Source organism: Bactrocera dorsalis, chromosome 1, assembly GCF_023373825.1.
Source record: "Bactrocera dorsalis isolate Fly_Bdor chromosome 1, ASM2337382v1, whole genome shotgun sequence".
Lineage (NCBI taxonomy): Eukaryota > Metazoa > Arthropoda > Insecta > Diptera > Tephritidae > Bactrocera > Bactrocera dorsalis.
The window spans coordinates 108635264-108656502 of NC_064303.1; positions in this window are offsets into that span (position 1 = coordinate 108635264).

The following is a 21239-nucleotide window of genomic DNA, read 5'->3' on the forward strand; positions in this document are numbered from 1 at the left end:
TGCAGTTAAGCACAACTCAATTAAAATTGACGTGAAAAATTAAGTGGAATTCGTTATTTTGACGTACTGTGGTGAATAGTTTTTGTATAATTAATTTGAAATTTCGAAAATGTGTAAAGTATATACATTTTTGGTAAACAAATATGTAAACAGTTTGTCCGGAAAGTAATAGGACTGATTTTCTTCCGCCGTGACTGTACTTTGGAGTGTGCGCGCACTGACTGGATTCGGTAGAGGGCGTTCTTAGCTAACGAAGAAGCGGCTGGTCGGTTGTCTCCGAGCGCCGCGACGTGTTTCTGTGAGTGGTGCAAGCCGAAAATGCAGCTATTGTTAGAGCGGAGGTACGCGAATAAATTCTGCGTGGAACTCGGTAAATCTGCGACCAGAGGCGTTGATAAGAACAGGAGACGAATCTTGGATCTTTGAGTATGATACCTAGACAAAGAGGCAATCTCCCAAGTGACACACGCCGGCGTCTCCTCGCTCAAAAAAAGGAAGATTGGGCAAATCCAAAATGAAAATGATGCTCACTGTCATTTTGTCGTCCACATCGTCGTGAATAAACCGTCAACGCCAAGTTTTACGTGGAAGTCCTCAAGAGACTCAAACGAAGGGTCAATCGGGTCCGACAAGACATCGCAGCCGATTGGAAGTTGCACCACGACAACGCCGCGGCTCACATTGCCTTTCTTGTGAACAGCTGCCTAACCACGGCCGGCATCCCAACGCTTCCAAGGCCGCTCCACATCCCCGATGTGGTCCTCGGACTTTTTTGTTTCCTTGCCTGAAAATGCCGATGAAAGGCAAGCATTTTGAAACGACAGAGGGATTCCAAGCAGCATGCACCTCGGCTGTCCAAGGCTGTTCCGGAGAATGCCTTCCATGACGCCTTCAATGCTTTGAAATCACGCTGACAGAATTGTATATCGACGCAGAAGGAGCCAATTATGATTTTTTTTAAGAATTGTAACGATTCGTTCTATACATTTTTTGACTAGTCCTATTACTTTCGGACAAACCTTGTATGTCTCGAAGCTATAACAATTCTACTCGTAGAATATCGAAATGGTCTTAGAAAAAACTTCCATGACATTTTCTTACCTCTAGAATACATTTTCAAAGTTACATAGGTCTTTCTTGCAGCTTCTAAACCTGCCTAATCTATTAAGAATGCAAACACTTTGTTCCTAGCCCTTGAACTCTTATTTTCTCTTTCCTCCACTATGACCCTAGCCTAAATTTTAGAAGATTTATCTACTTGTGGTGGCTCTAACAAATCTGTTGTATTCCCGATGCGCAATTCAGAATCAACAAATAACGGAACAACAATAATCAATATAACGTAAAACACAACAATAACAATTTCTAGCGAAGTACATAAATGCATCTGCAAATAGCAGCCGTCAGTTTGAGAGTCACAATTGACCAAGTGAACGACGACGGCAGGTTCGGCGACGCCGTTGCAGCGTTTGTTACGAAACCGACGTCAAAGTCATAAATGCATTCGCAAATAAACTTTGGCACACACACGCACACGTACACATAATGTTTACGGTCTGTTTGCGAAGGTACAGTTTAGTTGATCGCGGCACTAAAAGTAGGCGAAACACTGTAAACAAAAGACTCAAAATGGGCGTGCGCAGTGAAAACAGTAGGACGGACGACACCCATCATTTGAGTCAGCGTTGCGCTGTTTGTGCACTTCGCTTGCATCACTTGTTCTACCTGGAAAAATGTGTTAGAAGTTCAGTCAGCTGTGAAACTAATTGGTTTTGTGGCTGCCGCAATGCTTACGCCAACTTTTTTTTTTGATATTTTTCTCTGTTTTACAAGTCGCATGCAGCCAGCACTGTCAGCTCGAAACAGTTTCATCATTAGACGAAATCCGTTTGGAGGCTATTGTTGGTAGATTGGGAAATATTACCATTTTTATTGAAAAAGGAGTATTAGGTTCAGAAGGCTGGGACTGCGGCGTTCCATGCAATCGGCAGTTAAGATGTCTTCTACTAACGAAGGCAGTGTATAACAGATTAAGTTTGAATGATACGAGAAACCAAAGTCAAACTAAAGAAGCCTGAACACAAATATATTTTGAAACCTTGAAGAGAGAGAGTTCTGTTGCTTGTTTTTGTATAGGATTATTATTATATATGTATGTATGTCGGTACGGGCGTTCCTTGGTCTCATGGTGAATTAAAGTTCTTCTTCACAAAGTCTTTCTAGCTTATTGGGTACTGTTTTCTCACTCTGATTTGATCAGATTCATTCAAGATCATCCACAATTAATTTTCGCTGTCATTACTGATCTTTTCTGCGACTTAAGCCTCTACTGCAGCTCTCTTGAATTTTCATAAAAGCCAACAAAGTTATCTGAGTCTAAAAGATCTTGTACATTTCGTAATTGCCGCCTGACGGTTCATTTTTCGGAAAAATTTCCATATAAGAACTTGAATTTAATCGATCCGTTTGTGTGGCAGCTACGTGCTATGGTGGTCCGATACACCGGTTCCGACAAATGAGTAGCTTCTTTCGGAAAAAAAGTCGTACGCAAATTTTTAGCTCCATATCTCAAAAACAGAGGGACTTGTTCGATTACATACAGAAGGACAGACTTGCGGACGTGGAAATGTCGATTCGGCTCTCACCCTGATCATTTATGTACAGATGTATTATATAGGATCTTCGACGTTTCCTTCTGGGCAAGCTTTATATGCCCTATTCAGAATGTAAAGAAAACTCCGAATTAAACTCGGAGTTAAAGATAAACTCCGAGTTAAAAGTAAACTCCGAGTTAAGAGTAAACTTCGAGTTAAAGGTAAACTTCGAGTTAAAGTTAAACTCCGAGTTAAGGGTAAATTAAAAGTAAACTCTGAGTTGAAGGTAAACTCCGAGTTAAGGATAAACTTTATGTTAAAGTAATATCCGAGTTAAAGATAAACTCTGAGTTAAAGGTAAACTCCGAGTAAAAGGTTAACTTCGAGTTAAAGTTAAACTCCGAGTTAAAGGTAAAATTCATACTCATACATATATATATGAGTATTGTTTAATGTTTAACATAAAAACTCGAGTTGGTGGCGCAAAGGCTACACACGAAAGAACTCACATGTCAACCCCTCTGACGTATGAGTAACATTCCTGTTAACCATGTACATGGTACATAATATATAAATAGGCTTATGTGCGATTTGTTTCAAAATAATTGTTGTTCTTGTTGTTTGATTCTTCCTCTTCTTATTTTGCATATTATTAATCGCATTAAATACATTACATTCACACTTTGCACTTCTCAAGCTATTTTCAGCATTTTTTTATCATTCTCATTAGCACTTTATATGGCTAGTATTGTTGTTGCCACACAAGTTGTTGCAGTTGTTGTTCTGCTCGTGTTTAGCCGACTTAAATTGCACTTATAATTTATTGCCTTTAGTGGCAATGCAGCTTGTTTGTTTTAATTAACAATTTATAAGCAAAACCGAAAGGAAAAAAGACGCGCGATTAAAACAATTTTCACAGAGCGGCAGAGGTAATGAAACGCTCTAAAGAGAGGTAGCAAGAACATCACACAGACATACTTACATACATGCATGCATGCATATGCATAAAAGGGCAGCAATTTGAAAAGTGTGAACAAAGTCAAGGGTAGCTCGTTGACTTGGCGTTAAGTGGTGGTGTATTTGTGTGTGCGGCTTTATTGTTTTTGTTGCTTTATTCCTCAACAATTATAGATGGAAATTAGTTCTAGTTATGATGCCATTTAAAGGAATTTAGCTTTTAATCATCTCGAGCACGTCACAACACGCCTAAGTAATAGAAAACTGTTAAAATCGATTTTCTGAGAAATTGAACCTGTTATTATTGGTAAGCGGGTGCTTTGACAAATCACGACCAGTTTGTAAGTCAGTAACATATAGTTAGTGTTGACATTTATCGACAATATCAATAATTTTTAAGTGATAGCTAAGGCTATGATCACCTCAAGCCTTTGGTATATTCCAATATTCAAGAAAATTTGAACGTTAGGGAGGAATTCGACTCATATACCACCTTCTGTATTATTCAAAACTGAAGTGGGGAGGTAAACAGCGAATGTGCAGCATTTTTATCATACTTTTTGAGGTTAATTTACTCTAAATACAAAGAAAATACACAAGAGACCTAGCGACATCAGGCGATAGTCTCCGGTGGCTTACAACAAGGGTTGCGAAATTAGGTTAGTTTTGGCACGAATCCCTCTCTACTGCTTCTTCTCTTCTTCGCATACACTTTCAATACCCACTTACTAAGCTAAGCCTTCTAAAAATTCTCCTAAAGTTTCCTAGTTGATTCGAAGGCTGATTTTCTGAGAGAGTTTTAGAAGCCTTTTTAAAAGAGATATACTATTTGCACTAGCTTATGTATTGCGTGTTTGGTTGCCGTTAGATCATAATATGCCGAATGGTAGAACATTTCTCTAAAACTCTTTATCATTCTTTCCTTTAAACGAAAACATGTTTAATGTTCTTTGCGCATTGGCAACGTCGAATACCGCAGACTATGGAATGATGATCTGTATGAAATACACGGCGACACTGACTCATGTAGTTCTGCGATTCAAAAGACAGCGGCTGCTCCGGCTAGGTCATGTTGCCCGGATGGTGGAAAACACTCCAGCTTTGAAGGTTTTCGATTCAGTACCCGCCGGTGGAACCAGAGGAAGACCTCGACTCCGTTGGTGAGTTCAGGTGGAGATCGACCTGGCATCGCGAATTGGTGTCAAATATTGAAAAGAACTAGGCTATAACCGCGTAAGAGGTGTCTACGCCAGTGAACAAGAAGTAATATGTTGATATAAGGCCTAAAGTAGGCGTAAACCTAACCTTTCTCGTTCATCGGACGGGTATCAAAAATCAATTTTATCCATAAAGAGAACAAGCATTTATGGGGCTGTTGAGACTATTTGTTTAAAATAATTGCACTATAAAGAGTACAATAAGCAACTTGCTACTGCTGAACACCAAATGACAAAATGATCGATGCGAGCCACTGACTGTTTGTACTCCGTTTTCACGGCACTCATGAAAGAATATAGTAAATTGACGTTTAAAGAATCAGCAACGTGACGCCATTTAAACGGATTAAAACATTATCAATAAATAAAGTTCGGAAATCTTTTTTTGTCTTATAGACGACGATGATTTGTAAAAAAAATACATAATAAAAAAATAGCGAAAAATAAACAAAAATCAATTGTGAGTGTGTGGTTCATGATGTCAATTTGAATTTAAATTTTAAATCAATAATAAATAAAACTCCCGCTGCCGCGCCAATATTACTGCATAGGTGACTTCTTACCGGCTTCTCACTTAGAATTGGCGGGCTGAAAAAAGCTCAAGTGCACGACCGTGACAATTGATTCTTGATGCCGCCGCAGTTGTCTGTCTGCCCGTCTACCACCACTGCAGTGGCAATTGGTTAAAACAACGGCGGCGGCGCATTAACAACACATAACGACAACAACGTCGAGCTGTCGGCTAAGCAGCGTCACTCAGCACCAGCTTTGTCATTTGCACGCCAAGAATTGTCGCAAAAAATCGATTTCGTTGCTGTTTTCATGCTCATATTGTGTGCTCACCTTAATTGCAGCGCACCAAACGATTTAGCTTCGCGCGCATGCGCAGAAAACAGCATTGAAGCAAATTACGCTTCGCGCCAAATGAAGTCATGTTCGTGCTTATGCTTTTTGATGGATTCATTGTCAATGCGACACAGCGCTCTGATCGCCGACTGACGGATGAACTGACAGGTTAGTTGGGTGGCTAGATGAATGGTCGGTGGTATGTTTATAAGTTTTTTTTTCGCGATTCTATTCCAATTTTGGTTTGCAAGCACTTCTGGTGAATTTCGCAATGTTCATTTAAGGATTTGTATATTTTTGCTTGCTTTGCATTTTTGAAAAAATTAAATATTAGATTGGAGTATATAAATTTTGAATATATTAATATCGTCATAGTTCTAACATTTTTTTAAATATATTTTTCAATGTTTGTGTCAATTTATTATGCTTATGAAGACTTCTTTCATTCTACGCTGCACCAAACACGGATAGTAATATACTTTCAAAGCTAACCTGTCGATATCCAAGATTTTTTTTGAGTCCATTTGTGTCTAGTAGTTCCTATACAGTTCTAAAACATTCCTAAAATCTTTTTCAGAGAAAAAATGGTCTGAATTATATCAGAAGCATTAGAGGAAGTCTACCTTGGTAAAGTTGACTTGACCCTACGATGATCCAACTTCTTTAAGCTCTTTCTGAAAGTCCTCATTCGAGTCAAATTTCTATCCAGTCAGGGATAGCAGTGTATAGCGAAATTCGACCAATGGCACCATGGCAAAAATAGGTTCCAGTAATCGTAGTGCTTTTCCCCAAGTAGTCGATGCCTAGCCTAGTGGACAGCATTAACTGTTGACGGGACAGTCTTTGTCTTCTTCGTAGCAGGTTGTTCGCTAGTTCTAGTACACTGTTTCGGCTGCTCCTTGTTCTTTGGTGTATATGACATGATCGACGCAGAAATTCCTTGGATTGTTACTAAACAGCCTTGTCCCGTTTTTCTATAAACAAGCTTTTTCTGGGAAGATGTCTGCGAAGTTGTTTCCTTCGACATAATGCGCTCCAAAATGAAGAAAATGGTGTAATTTTGCCAAAGCAACATCTTTCAAGTTTGTATATTCTTAGAACGGATCTTCGGCTCTTCGAATGCATTTTTCGTTCTTAGGCGAGATTTTCGGAGAGGCTAGAATTCCGGCCTTGAAGATCGTGAACCTAATTTTCCCAGAATTTTGTCTTCATATGTTTTCTTCATCCTTGATTGTAAAGGAAGAAGACGTTTCACATGGGTAGCCACTCATATTTTCCAAAAATATTTGTTTTTAAATGAAGGCAGATTAGTCGGAAAGTTTCGACCTATAGAGTTTCCTTTGACATTCCGCTTCATGATTGCTTTTATTATTTATATTTGATCTTTTCTCAGGCCACGTTGTCAAAGCAAAAAGGGGTTTTAAGGCTATGGATAACAATTTTCTCATAGAGTCTGTAGAGATAGTAGCGTTAGTCAGAAGAGGAAGACCTCCGCTTTACTGGAAAGACTAGGTGGAGAAGGACCTGGCTACACTTGGAATCTCCGAATGGCGCAAAACAGATAAAAGAAAGAACGACTTCGCGCTGTTGTAAACCCGGCTTTTACCGCCTAAGCGGTGTCTACGCCAATAAAGAAGAAGAAGAACATAAGTTTGGGAAAAAACTTCCGTGTTCCTCTTGAGAAAATATCGTACGAAATGATCATTATATCATAAATTTCTTATTACCATAAATACCTTTCCTAAAACTGCCTCGATAAGTGACCGTAAATGTCACACCTTCTTATTGTTTATGTAATTTACTGATTTTATTTATCGATCTCAGCCGTAAACGCAACTTATTCAAATGAGCTCCGCAAAATGAAATGCAGCTGCGCCAATGTTTTGCAATCGTCTCTCTTATTTGCAGACAATTGGCTTCTTTCATCTTCAAACTACAGACATTTGTCTTCATATGCATACATACAGACATATTTCGCCATTTTTCAGGTAGCACAACAAGGTAGGATTTTTTTTGGGCGTATTAGTTACTAAAGCGTTAAATTTTGTATTTGCCAAATTCCGAAATTCCATCTTTGTGGCGGCGACCAACAAAGTTATGGCTCCAGAGCTCGAGCTTAAATGAAGCTGGCGGCGTGTCGTTTGGGTTGAACAGAAGTCAGTTTAATTAGCACCGCCTTTCAAGCCACAAAAGCACCGCCCAGTGAGCGCGACTAATTCGAATGTGAAATATGTCATATGTGTGTCTGTATGTACGAATGTGTGTAGCTGGGTATTAAGGTATACTCGTATGGGAACGCGGGTGCAGTCTAAAATAAATTATACATTTTTTTATGCTGCAAATATTCAAATATAAACAAACGTTAATGACGAAGCAAAGGAGTATTTATATTATTTTTCTTGCATTCACTGACTCTAGAAAGGAAAACCACCACATTCTAGTCAGATGAAAAGGAGGCTTAATTTAAATAAATGAGGTTTAACGGTCCGTCCATAGAAACTATAAATACATATGCACTCGTACATGTGTATAATTAGTCTCTACTTATTTCGCAACAAGACGCTTTCTTTTCTTTCTACCTTTCTATGACGTCTTCAGTAACGGTTGACAAGTTCATCCTTGAATTGGAAGCTTTAAAAGTCCTATTACTGCCAATGATATCAATATCATCGATGTACCCTAGCAGCTTTAAACTCTTATAAAAGATTGTACCTTCTCTATTTAGCTCTGCAGTTCGAATTATTTTCTCCAGCAATAGATTGAAGAAGTCACGCTAAAGGGAGTCTGTAACCACGTTTGGTATCGAAAAGCTCGGAGAGGTCCTTCCCGATCCTGACGGAGCTTTTAGTATTGCTCAATTGCTGCTTACACAGCCGTATTAGTTTTGCGAGGATACCAAATTCAGACATAGCAGCATAGAGGCAGCTCCTTTGTGTGCTGTCAAAAGCAGCTTTAAAAACGACGAAAAAAATGGAGTGTGTCCTAAAGCCACACTGATAAAGTCCAATTAGTTTGTTGACGGTGGGCTTTAGTCGATATAATCTTATATGCGATGTTGAGGAGGCGTATCCCACGATAGTTGGCGCAGATTCAGATTCCATATTCTCCAAAGAAGCTGATGCATGCTCCTTATCAGCTCTGCGCCAACGTATTTGAATATCTCGGCTGGCAATCAATTGCTATTAGAACTTCTTTATGGTCGGGCAATGGAACGTCTGATCCATCATCATTGATTGGGGAATCGAGTTCGCAGTCTCCTGGTGTTAAGCTTCCATTGCCATTCAGCAGGCTGGATAAGTGTTCCCTCCATAATTTTAGTATGCTCTGAGCATCTGTCATTAGATCACCTCTAGGGGTTCTACAAGAGATGAGATTTTAAACGTGGGTATCTTAGGCAGTTGGCTTCACACTGCAGTGCAAAATGATGCGAAGATTAAAATAATCAAATTCAAGAAAGAGGTGGTTAACTCGACAGATTTTGAAGTCCCCCTATGGTCTTTGGTTTCCAGGAATCTGTGACAGGTCAATTAAAAATATTAAAACTTACGTAGATAGATGAGCGAAACTTCTTCGGAACTACGGTTTCACGTGGTCACATTAATAACTGTAATTATTAACGAAAATCATATTCTGTGTATTTCTACTGTTTTTTTTAGTGGATTGTGAAGAAGATTTAAAATTGGCAACTAGGGGCTCTTGCTGTTGTATGAAACCGTGGTCCGAGTGAACACTGCAGAAAGCTGAGTTGCTCTGTGAAAACCTTCCAATTCTCATACTGTGAATCACCAAAAAATTAAAAAAAATCGAAAATTTTCAGAACTCTAATGCTGAGTCATGTGTTTGTTAGCAGCCAAGTAACCGGCATTCAAATGCCAATATAACTCTGCGATTTCGGTTAAAAGAAGAGTAAATAAACATCAGTTTGTTAGTTTACCAAAACACAACTAAAGAAAGGCAAACAAACCGAATTTACGTCAAATTTGTTTACCGCACAAATCAGGTAAACGATGCTGACGAACACAGGTACGAATAATTAACGCAAACGCAGAGTTCGCGCAGCAAAATGGAGATGCTGCACGAGCAAGAAGAAGAACAATGCGGTTTTTGTTAACAAAGAAATGCTAAAATTTCATTTCAAGGTCAACGTAAAGAAATCCAAACCCAAACCGCAAGCATGAGCTTCGTTGCGACGAAGGGGCTTATTGCGCGGGTGGCTGACTCCTTCGTAAAATTTCGCTGCTGTATTTGAGCGGCGTAAGCGACTTAAGTACACAAACGCGCGGCAAATGTGGGCGTGTGTGTGTGTGTCTCGTCCAATTGACGATTGAGAAGGTCAACGCCAGTCTGGCACTTTGATTTCTCAGTCCGCCATTAAAGTCGGCTGCAGTGCGCGCTTGACGGGCAACGTCGCTTTTGGGCTGGCTAAAAGGCTGTTTGTCGTGCTTGTTTGTGAAAAAGGGCAAAAGAAATACGCGAACATTAATTTCTCGTAAAATTTGCAATTGAAAGAACCGGAATTCTTGTTTGAATGCTGCGCTTGCGCTGCGCATTTTTTGATTTTCTCTCGAAGTTGATCATTAATTTAACGTCGCAAATGTGAGATGCAAATTGTGTTTGCAATTTTTGGGTTCCAAAATTTATAATAAACTTTTGTTACATATTATACATATGTATGTATATTAAAGTGAATGTGTTGGAATATATTTTTTGTGGTAGACTTGATTTACTTACAGCTTTAAATTTACCGACCCAAACTTTAATGACTCATACCAATGTAGTACCCGTAGATTTATTAAAGTCAGTGGCCTCCTTAATCTATATTATCACTCTGCATTACTTGCGTACGATCCCAGTATGCAAACATAACCAATTCCATTTCTGTAAACCTTTTTGCATCGTGACATCGAAAGAACTTCCTTACATGCTATCAACATAGTCGGGAATACTCACATACTTGGACTTCATACCGGTTCATTTGGATCATGGAATCGTCAAAACGAACTCTGGCTGCTCCTTCTCTGGCCATATACTGGCTAGGGAGCTGTAGGTAGGAAGAAGCCGGATACGCAACTTTACGGTCGGGACAAAGTCTAGGGGAAGATTGGTGGAGGGGTTTACTGTCAGGAGCTATCAACTCCAGCTTCAGACTTCTTGAATTTTGCGGGGTTTTCCCATACGAGGTTACAGCCATTAAGGTAGATTTACTGCTCCGAAGTGCAACCTCCTGCAGAGAAGTGACCATCCTCTCAGCTAGCAGGGCGGCGATACTAGTCTTGAACTCATTAACAGTGTGTTCAGGGTTAGTTAAGGTAGGTAAGGTTAAGGTAAGGTAGTAGGGTGTTACTTTGTGACAAGATTAATCAGACCACAGCGTTATCGCAGGTAAATGCAAAGCTGATGAGATAGTAAGGAAAGGCATCTTACAACTGCTAATATTACAATGAGAGCGGGTCGGTGAGACCGTATCCTCTTGTGTGCTACTACTAGTTAGCTGAGCTTCACGGGAGCTTGGCCAGCTCTGGGCCATTATTGGCACCACGTTATCGCAAAATCTTTTTGTCCCAAGATCGATCGCAAGAGATCTAGTTATCTCTTTGCCCTAAGTAATGCTAGTGTTTGCTTTGTTGTGAGAGTTTTAACAGGCTATTTCCTATTGGCGTCCATGCTGTAAGGCTGGGAATCTTACCAGACGCCAGGAAGAAGGTGAGGTGAAAATAACTCAACACTTCTTTTTTGACAGTCTTGCGTTTTGGGAGTTCGAAGCTTTAACACTTGGGAACGCGTACATTCAGACATTCCACCGAACTGGAGGGATTGGAAACTAAACATCTGTGCAAATTTTTATTGACTACTAAGGATTACATATAGCAGTCCAGGCGACTCTCTAGATCAGCCATCTAACCTTACTTAACCTAACCTAGCTATTGGAAACGCTTTATTAACAATAACTCTACTTTATCTTTCTTTCTTTACAAAAACTCTCGTTCACCTCGATAGGAGTTGCTGCTTTTGTAGCGGCAGAATTCTGTCGAGTTGACAGGTCTTGATCGGATAAAAAATTCTGGTCCGTTTCGGTTACGTAGACTGTCGTGGGAACGGTTCTCGTTCATACGTCGTAATATGCGGTTAGGTAGAAGTCTACTGTACATATAACAGATCGTTTACAGATCCCACTGCTATTAGTTGAGTTTTTGGATTCTATATACCTAGCTCTAGCACCTGTGATACTCTCTAGTAATTAATTATTACATCCTTTAAGGAATGATGGCTTAGACTTAAATTCGTTTCTGCTTTTTTGTCACAGAAATCTTACTTGATACAGTCTTTACTGCATGCCCGTATTCCTTAGTAAAATTGCCATCCTTGACTCGTATTACTCAAACGAAACCTAGAAAGACAAAGAGTATGAGACATCGTTTATTTTTCGATGGAGGCTTTCTTCACCATACGATTTTCGATGAGCGGTACTTTGGTGTCCCCCTTTAACTTATTTCCTTAGGGTTACCAGGTTCAAAAAAATATAAGAGTTAAAGCTGCATGTCTTCTCTTTGTATATATTTACAATTATACACATTTTTTGACTCAGAGACGATTTCAAATATTAACAAAAAATTACGCAAAAATCTACGCTTGTTATCTTTAAATTTCACTTCGCTGCAGCAAAAGATAAATAAATATTATCTTGAGCTTAAAAAATTCACTTTCAATCGACAACAGAGAATCTGCAATAATTTTGCCAAACCGAGGACAAAGCGAAGTGGCGGCGAGGCAAACAAAAAGTCACTTGAAAATGCCAATACGCGTTTAACACTTATATTTGCAGAAATATAATACCTACACATACATACCGACATCCGCTTATTTCTATATACATACATATATGTATGCATGTATGTGTGTATGTGAGTGCAATATTGAATTTCGTTCATCAGAAAACCACTTGACTGCCGCCGCTTAATTAAAGTGTTGCATGCAACCAAACAACATACACAACAACAGCAGCAACAAAAACAAGTATAGTGACAATAAAAGTACACAATTGCAGCTGCCAAGAAAAGCGTTGAGGCGTCAAGGCAGACAGGCCGGCGAGCAGGCGGTCGACAGTCAGTCAGTGTTGACAAGAAAAACAACAACAAGAACAGCTACAGCAAAAAATAACAGTACAAGTGTGTCGCTGGAGAAACTGGGCTACGCAAATAGGCGGCCAAAGCAAAGGTAGCCAGCGACAGCTAAAAAGAAAAAAAGAACCAAATTGCATGTTTGCATTGGCAGCGCACTCTCGTACATAATATGGTATACTTGTAAGTTTATTTATGTATGTATGTATGTACGAGTATGCTGTATGATTTTATATTATTTGAGCTTTTTGGTAGAAGGTCCGCGGTTTAAACTATAGAACGAAGTTTGTTCTATCAAAGATTTCTCCAAGACTATTTCTGATATGAAAACTAATAATACCAACTATCTGAAATCCGTTCTCGCGACAGTCGTGTCTACTTTAATTTCCGCAACGGATCTGGAATCTTTTCCGACTAAGAATTATGAACTCAACAAGAGGCCTATCATAACAGTGCTCTCACTTGGACACTTTGAACGTCGATCCGTTGTGTTACCTAAAACTCCTATATAGTAGATCATAATATCCTTATAAATCGGCAAAGCGCTTTAATTTGTTGAGACGACTAATGTCAAATTTGGATATGTTTCCTGGATCGCCGAAGGAAAGACTGCCGAGATATTGCATCCTCAGTATTTTAAAGGCTGAGCAATGGATGAGAAAGTGCCTGGATATTTCCACCTCACGTCACTCTATACAAATTTGATAACTTCGGCCCGTCAAGATTTTTCGCATTACCTCATAAATGTCTGTTGGACAATGCCCAACAAGAACCCTTACTGTTGCGACAAGATGAACTTTGTTGAGGGCAAGTTCTGAAGATCTCATGCGATCTTCTCTAAGTCAAAAAAATAATGCAGTCGCATAGGAGATGGTCGTCGACCAGCTGTTGCTAAGCTCACGCGAGGTTCGTTGGTCAAGTGCTTAAACATCGAGATGGAGATCTAACTCGGTCTCATTCCTATGTGGGCGTTTTAATGGATCCCTCTCTCAAGTACCCAAACGAGTCTGATGCTGAAATAGCTTGTTCCATTGCTAGCAAGGGCAGATACTCCTTGATTAGCTTTGAGCTCACAGTTAGCGAACTCAGGGCTCAACTCACATCTCTGAGTTCCCACCTTTTCTCTATAACTCCCCTCATGCGCCCTGCATTCAAATCAACTAATGATTTGCGGTGAAACGGTGAAAGCAAAAAATATTTAATTTTAGTGAAATCAATGTTCTCATGCTTTGCTGAGGACATGAGAGCACCTTTTTTGCTGGACTTCTGGAAGAAGTTGTATAACCATATGTAATGTTTGTGGCGAGAATTTAGGTGAGATATCAGGTCGACATTGTTTTGTGTAAGATTTGAGGTAGCTCCGAGTGTTCTGGGGCAATATATAATACATACTTATGTTCTCAATCACTCGAGTAATTTCGATGAGAACCCAAACGTTTTCACCGGCACGACTAAGTTAACTAATTTAATAATACTATATAAGTTGCAGGTTTCCTTAAAATTTCGGGATCCCGAAATTTCGGGATTTACTCCAAATCAGTTTTGAAAACCTGCTTACACTCATTTAAATGTATATATTATCATAGGTTCTGTAAAATTTTCCTAACAGCTCGGGACTAAAAATTCGGGATCCCGAAATTTCGGGATTTACTCCAAATCATTTTTGAAAACCTGCTTACACTAAATTATCTAATTTAAATGTATAAGTTATTCTTGGTTCTGTAAAATTTTCTTAACAGTTCGGGACTAAAAATTCGGGATCCCGAAATTTCGGGATTTACATTCGTAGTCCTGAAACTTTTATTTCAGGCATACTTAATGTCCTAATTGACTTACAATATATTATCGCTACCAAATTGCTGTTGCCAAGTTATTGTAATCGCGCTAAGACAAAAAGTTGCGTCGTTAAAATCGCAAAAGAAGTTCACTCATCGAGGCATATAAAAGCCGTAAAATTTTAAAACCTGCTAAAAAAATAATAAATCCACGTGGAAGTAACTATAAAACAGTAAACTGCGCATGCGCAACACACTACTCACTATGCATGCATTTATGTACGTATGTATATGTGCAGTATGTAAATACCTACTCATCACATTGCAGTTAAGTGGCTTGACGACGGCTGCGCGCCATACAAGAGCGTCGGCAATTCATCATCGCACAATTTGCGTCGGCAAGTGTACATACATACACTCGCCGCAGCGAAGGTGTTGACGTGGATGATTAACACCTTCGCGGGTATTTTTGCTGCACCTTCCTCCTGTTTTCAAGCCTTCGCACGTATTTACGCATGCTTCTCTGTAACTCTCACGTACATTTACATGTTTTTACTTACTTAGTATATGTGTGCGTGCGTGTCGCTGCTTGCAAGCTCTTTGCTTTAGCTTACGCCCTTTTCACGCCGGGCAATCGTAAAAATGGGTCAATATGCAATTATTGCCTTAGCCATGGCCAGCCGACCGCAGTGCAACAAGTGGCTGCGTTGTAACTGGTGCCGTTGTTGCTATTGTTATTTTTTGTTTTTGTAATTTTTACGATCCAGTGTAGTTATGCGGGTGTCGTTGCTGTAATTTGCTTTCGCCTTCTTTTTTCTTTTGCGCTGCTGGTCATTATAGCTGTTGCATTTAATAGGTAAATATACGGTAGCCGCGAAGCGTTTTGTGTTTGCAGCGGTTTTCCCTTTTTCAGTTGTTTGCCATTTTGCGTAGATATGCTATTTATAATACACACACACTCATTTATATGCATTTATGTATATAAGTGTAAAATCGGCCATTGAAAACTTTATGTTTACATTTCCTTCGGCGAGCTGGTTGATTCACCTTATTATGTATTCATTTGTATGTATGTATGTGCATAAAACGGTAATCAAGAGCGAAAATAATTTTTAAAACAAATAATTTAATATTTTTGTGCTCCTCATGCATTCAATCATGTATTATTATCCAATACGTGTACTTATATCTCCGAATACTTTTACTTCCAATGGTGAGTAATCAACATTTTTGGAGAGTTTAGGTGTAATTAATTAATTAGTATTAGTATCAATACGATTATCATTATATATCGTTTACATTATTATCATTAACGGATTGCTATAATATAAATGTTGGAAATATAATTACTTTTATCTATACCAATACATCTACATTTTCTTTACCATTACTCTAATGATACTATATATTTGAAAACTGCAAATACCATTACCAATGTCAGTACCACTACATCATCATTACTCATATTACATAACGTTTTCATTATTATTATTGTAATTATTTATTTAAATTTTGTAATTTTAAGTACCATTACCAATGTCATTACCAAAAAATTATCATTACTTTTAGTATATACCATTTTCATTACCTTTTTTATAACGATGACTAAACATTTGAAATTGTAAATATCATTACCAACCGCAATACCAATAAATTTACATTACTTTTAGCAAATACTATTTTCATTATTATACCTATAAAGATTTCTTAAATTTTTGAAATATTCAACGTCAGCACCAACAGATTATAATAACTTTTTGCATATACCGTTCTCATTACCATTACTATAATGACTACTAAAAGTATTGAAATTTAAAAAAAAATTACGTATGACAGTACAGCACTACCAATGCCATTCTATATTTTATTATTATTTGTAGCATATGCGGTTTCTATTATCCTTTCTAAAACAATTATCAAAAATTTTAGAATTATTATCATTACCATTACCAGTACACGCTAATTAATTTCTTTTGAATACTTGTTGTTGTTGTTGTTGGAGCTGCAAAAAATGCCCACATAATTTTGACGAAAGCTGTCGAGTTGACCTTTCTTAGCCGGTTAAAGATCTGGTTTTATAACGGTTATCTGCTTCCGACAGTCATGGAAATGGACTTTATTTAATGTTATTGCTACAAGATTTATTTGCTCTTTAACTGTTAGCATTACATTACCCTTATAATCAATAAAAAATGTAACCATTACCCATACCAACAACTTTTCATGTGATTAATATTTTATTAAGCTTTCAACCGAGATCGTTACTAATAAGTACTATTGCCATTACTAATGTGATTACCATTATCAAGGCTTGAAACTGATATATTTCTAACCTGTATATCGCTAGCATTACTAGTACAATGACCATTACTACATTACTTATTACCACTACCACGGTAAACAATTATTAGATATTGATGTACGTATATTCGTACGTATACGATTACCATTACTATTACCTCTAACTTTACTAATACCATTACGATTACTATTACCTCTACCATTACTAATTCCATTACCCTCACTATTACCTCTACCATTACTAATACCACTACCCTTATTATTACAATTACCATTACTCCATTACTATTTCCCCTTATTACCATTACTCGGAGTATGATAAACCGTTTATTGAAAACTGATGTATGTATATTTATTCAAACATGCAGTACGTAATCATTACTAAGCTTTCTACCGATATCAGTACACTACAATTACCATTACTATTACCTCTATCATTACTAATACCATTACAATTACTATTACCTCTACCATTCCTGCTACCATAATCATTATTAGTAAAATTACCATTACTCCATTACTTTTATTCCTTATTACCATTACCACGGCATATGTTAAACCCATTATTTATAAATTTCAAAATGTGTTATATAACGCATATTCGGTATGTGGTATGTAATCATCTATTAATTAGAAGTATTGGCTATATAATTGTCGATAAAATTCTTTAAAAACCATTTATAATAAATTAAAGCTGCACATGCAACTAGATTTTTGAGTTCGCCTGCCTCCGCTAAAGGCAAGCGACAGATAACAACTTACCCGCTATAATTGTATACATTTTAATTTTTAATGAACACAATCAACAACAACAAACCGTAGGCGAATGTGCACATATTTGTATGTATGTATGCATGAATAAGTGAAATGAAATAGAAATTCTAAGCGACACAAAGTTGCCGGTCGTTGAACCAAATTGGCAAAACAAACTAATGTATGTATACATATGCATGTACATATGTATATGTATAGAACACTGTATGCAAATGTAGATTTGTTTGTCCTAAACACACGTGAGCGTTAATTTCATTTATTTCTATTTTATTTTTATTTTGTATCGCTTTCGCGAACGGGCAAAACAAATACAATAAAGTTGAAATGAGTTTGATACAAATGCACATAAAGCAAACATAAACGCCTATGCACACATACACATATGTATGTATGTATATGCATGGCTATACATTTAGTGTAGATATTTAACTGTGCCTCGAAAATATATCGAAATTGTTGTCAATTAAAATGCAGCATGCAAATTTTTATTACCCAAATTCTCACCGTATAGACACATATTCGTATATATATGCACGTTTATATAAACAAATATTGCTTTGGAGTTTAAAAAAATTACCTAAGTTATAGAAACAAAGGTGTTCCCTGTAGATTTTTATGGCCTTACCGATATTTTGATATTTTGATATATATATAATACCTATAGCCACGCCCTTACAGTATATTTGGTGAATGAGTTAAATTACCAAGCAAACATAGTACTCCCAATATAAGGCCTCGGTTCGCCGTCTAACTTCACATATTGTTCGATGAAACCGTTCGGGAAAATATCTCAGAAAAGGTTTCAAGATAAACCGCAGTGTCCTAGCTACTATATTTTTGAGGTCTTATTACCGAAAAAGGTCACTGCGAGTTAGATCCAGCCTCTATTTCGTTTCTGTCTGATGTTGCTGGAGAAGCTAATGAATCTGCACAAAAGGGGGAACATACAGAGAGACATGGAGAAGTATTCCCTCCATAAGTTTAGTATGCTCGAGGCATTAGTCACTAGATTACCTCGGGGGGTTCTACAACCCCATTTTCGAGCATTACCCCTGTCGGGGGGTCTTAAAGAGGAGGTGGCAAGTAGAGCAGAAAATCGTTCATCTGTCTGTTGGGATTGCAGTTTCTCGACGTCGAATCTTCGTTGTGTTTTTTCATGTGCGTTTTTTGCTTACCAGAAGCGAGTGCGTATCTTGGCTGCAACAAGATAGTGGTCCTAGTCGATGTTAAGACCACGAACTGTACGCACGTTTAAAGCTCTGGGGACATGTCATCCGTCTATCACAACATGATCAATCTGGTTGGTGGCTTTTCGATCCGGAGACAGCCAGGTAGCTTGGTGAATTTTTTTATGCTAGAATCTAGTACTATCGATAACCATATTTTGGACCCCAACCCATTAGGGCATGCTTCTTTATGGAGGCTGAATTTAACTACTGTTGTGTCAAGTCGCCAAGCACGATTTTGACATTGCGGCGGGGACAGCTGTCATAGCTACGCTCCAAGCGCTCATAGAAGGCAACTTTGGTTACATCGTCCTTCTCTTCCTTCGGGACGTCGGCGCAAATCAGCGTTATGTTAAGGAACTTCGCTTTGATGCGGATTGTGGCTAGACGTTCATTCACCGGGGTGAATGACAGTACTCGGCGATGCAGTATCTCTCCCATCACATATTCCACACCGAATTTGCGCTCCTTTATATGGCTATTGTAGTAAATGCCACAAGGACTTACTCGTCTCAGTCCTTGTCCTGTCCATTGCATTTCTTTGACGGCGGTGATGTCGGCCTTTACTCTAACGAGGACATTAACCAGCTGGGCAGAGACACCTTCCCAATTAAGGGACCGAATATTACAGGTGCATGCCCTTAAATCTTTATCTTTAATGCGTTTAGGGTGTTTTTTTACGTAACTGGTCCCAAACCCAGCGCACAACGCTGTGGAGGGATGGTTCGCCTTCTCACTTTAGCTCGCCTTCAAACGGATGTTTTTTGGCTACCCAGATGATATTTGGTCTAAGACCGAAAGTCGTGAGCCGCTTAAGCTATACGTAAAATCATCGTTTCTGGACACTCCCAAGTGAATGGCATTCAAAGAACTTTCTTCACTTGCGTTAAAATTACAAAACTATACCCATTATAGGGGTTCCAAACAATGTTATTCACTTGAATTCGACTCAAGAGAGTACTTGGATATGTTATCTAAATGGCTTAAACTATTTTTATGCTAACTCTATGTATTTATGCTAGTATATTTGATTTAAACGAGTTGTTTGTTCGATTCACCATTTTTCAAATTTTGCCGATTGGAGTTTCATTAAGTTACTGTATTTAAAATAACTTATAAAATTGATTAATCTAGCCAAGGCTTCCTTCAATTCTTAAAGCACCCACCAATTTTAATCAATCAATATTTTACGGTCTATCAATATTAATATGTAAATCAATTATGAGTGCATCGAACTTGAAATAATCAATTATCTATCTGTCGAAACGTTTGTAATTAACTGACTGCATTCTCTGCCTAAATTGGTTAATATTTTTTACTTTCGACTTTTATTGTTTATTAAAAATCAAAATTTGTTTTGAAACATTTTGACCGGTTCTCGGAGTTCGTGATTTACATTTGCAGAAATTTTGCCTTTTTATTCTTTTATATACACTTTTACTCACTTTCGTTGTATTTGTTTATTATTGATTCCATACTAAAATACGCCATCACCTATCCCATCATCTCACCGCCAGCACCACCTGAACTGCGTTCACCATGCATTCGCTCCGTTTTGCTTTCGTTTTTCGCTTGCTAACAGAATTATTCTTAAGTACTTATTTATTTTTTGCTTTTCTCATTCATTTTATTGTTAATTTGAGTTTTATGAATTTTTGGCAATAAATTGTTGTATCAACGCTGCGCGATGACGTTGATGCTTGTTGATGGCGATGGCGTTGATGACGATGATGCTGTTAATATTTTCGTGTTCTTTATTTTTTTTTCGCACGCAGTGTTGTTATTGTTGCTGTTATTATTTGCTCAATTCAGCTTGCATTCGCACATCGCATCCACTCAGGCTCAGAACTCTGCGTCGTCACTTCAGTGCGCCCCACTTCAGCTCGGTCGCTATACTTATTTTGTTCCTCCGCTTAACCTGCACCCGTCGCCTTATTGTGGGTAGAGAGCCAAGTGTCGGCGCAAACTCTGTGTGATGAAGTTAACCTTGAATTTGTTTAAAGACTTTTAGACTTTTTGGTGGTGTTAATTCTTTAGCTTCAATTCGGCAGACGCCGAACGCTGCTCATTTGTTGTATTATTTTCTCCATTCTTCCCTTTTTTTTGCATTGTCTCGTTGTTGTTGTGCTTAATTGTGGTCCGCTTTCGTTCACTCATCATTTGAATTTTTATCCACTTACATATACATACTTTTGTTTTTATATATTGAGTTGTTTATACATACAGACGATGCATGCGAATATGAGTGCATAAAAACAAATTTGAAATTATCAGAAAAATTAAAAAAAATATTTAAAAATATATTAAAAAAAAAAATCGTAAAAAAATTGTAAAAAAAAATTAAATAAAAAAATAATTTTATCCGCTCGCTTAGGAATATATTTATATATACTTGAGTATCATGGAATTTCTGTTTTTGTATTTTTATACC